We start from the raw sequence: 1,986 nt of genomic DNA, 5'->3' as shown, positions 1-1,986 counted from the left end.
TAGATATTTTGTAATACGATTAGTATATATATGCCTCTCGCATAAGCTTGAGGGGTTGGTTGATCGTTGTTTTATTTCTCTTGAAGAAGTTCTTCTGTTGTAATCTCTCAGAGTTAATAAAGGAAAGTGATGGAATTTCTCAAAGACTGAAGTCATCTGAATGCGTTCTGGTGTTTGTTGAATACTGCAGGATCCCTGTGCATCTTACAATACAATAAGTTTTCTGTATCTCTTTGTTATATGTTTAAATCTCTTGCAACCCATATCTGTTTCTGAAAGTCCTAAAGGTTTACCAGCAGAGAAAAAGAATAGCCTACAGGATTTATTCATCGAATACCCTAGGCTCAATCTATGTTGTAAATGAATGTTTTTCTTCAGATAAAATCTGTATAAGTGTAATTCTTAATTGCTACACTTTCAGGATATATCTTTCACTGTGATCATAGTTTTCAGGAATTCAACTCTGCTCCTGGGTACATATTTCACTTTCACATCACCAGCTTAATGGAGAATTCTTAACTGCTCTCCATGGGCTAATCATATTTCATCACTCAAAGTTTAAATTGTTTTGTTAGATACCCAATAGGCCCTGCAGGCTAAACATCCATTTCAAAGCATTCCAGATACTTCATACCTTCAGACTCCATTGCCCAATGGTATTCAACTGTTTGAACATTACACCTTAAGTATTGAGAGAAAGTCTTCCAACCAAAATACAAAACAAAACCTGAGCCTAATAACTAGCCTGAAACCTTAACAAAACAGAGACAAATCATAAAGAGAGAGCCCTCTCTGATTACAGTTTGGCTAGGAGCTGTAATCCAAAGATTGGTTAGTGGTTACCCCGGCCGTATTCCCTTGGGAGTCAAAGGGAACAACCTAGGTGTTAACACACGCATGATGGGTGGCACAACTTCTGTTGAAGTTGTTGTTGAACTACTAGGTTGATATTTATCCTTTTTGTTCGACAGCTATGGATTCCCGTAATCTTTGTTCCTTGTCGATATCAAAGCATCATTTTGCTGTTTCGAAACCGACAACATCAGTACTTGGGACGGGGAAGCTTTTTCACTAGCAACCATATTTGTTCCTAGATTTGGAAACGGATCAGTCAATACGACCGAGGTTTTTGAATTATTGATGAATCTTTTAAGCTCAGCCTTATGTGGACAATATCTTGTCCAATGATCCTCATCACATATTACACATGGATTTTTTGGTTTCCTATCTCCAGGAGGGTTTGCAGAAGATTTTTCAGGTGATGATTCCTCCTGTTTCTTCTTCTTCCCTTTGTTTTTCTTCTTGCCTCCCAGTTGCTTGGTTTCTTTGCCTTTATCTGTCGAGACGCATTTACTTCCGAGGCAAGAAGTTCTTCTTTTGCATTTTGACTAGAAATCTTACGGGCCTTTTAGATGTAGCCTTTGTCGATTTCGTGTCTGTCATACCAATCACACCATCGCCGGCATGAGAGTCATTGCTTGATTTAGGAGGAGGGGGGACGGAAAATTCCGGTCTAGGAGCGTCAGGGATTTAATCATAGAGCGTGCCAGACTGAGTATAAATCAAGTCTAAATATTGCGCACGAGCAATAACTTGCTCTTCAGTGATGACTCCTCCTTTTGCCACATCTTCTGTAATCGAAGGTAATAAACACTTAATAAACCATTCAGCTAAAAGCTGATCAGGAACATACGTTTTTACCATTCTACAACAACGTCGCCACTCATGAAGATGATCGGATATGTGAGTGGTCGTTGTTTGCTTGAAATTGGTAAGAAGTTCTGTTCCTGTTTTGCACCTTATTGGCAACTGAAAATGGTTTAAAAAGGTTGTGGCTAGTGTACTGAAGTTGTCAAACGAAGCTCTGGGTAACTCGATATACCATTTTGCTGCCGGACCAGTTAACATCCTCTGAAAAAGATGAAGCCTAATCAAATCATCGTTTAGGGTGTTTGATGAACACCACAGATGAAATGTCATCACATG

This window comes from Pinus tabuliformis, chromosome 1_2 (genome assembly GCF_031772625.1).
Source record: "Pinus tabuliformis cultivar Carrire ecotype Pingquan chromosome 1_2, CPIR1, whole genome shotgun sequence".
Classification (NCBI taxonomy): Eukaryota; Viridiplantae; Streptophyta; class Pinopsida; order Pinales; family Pinaceae; genus Pinus; species Pinus tabuliformis.
The sequence above is the reverse complement of the archived record's forward strand: the minus strand, read 5'-3'. Positions refer to the sequence as shown.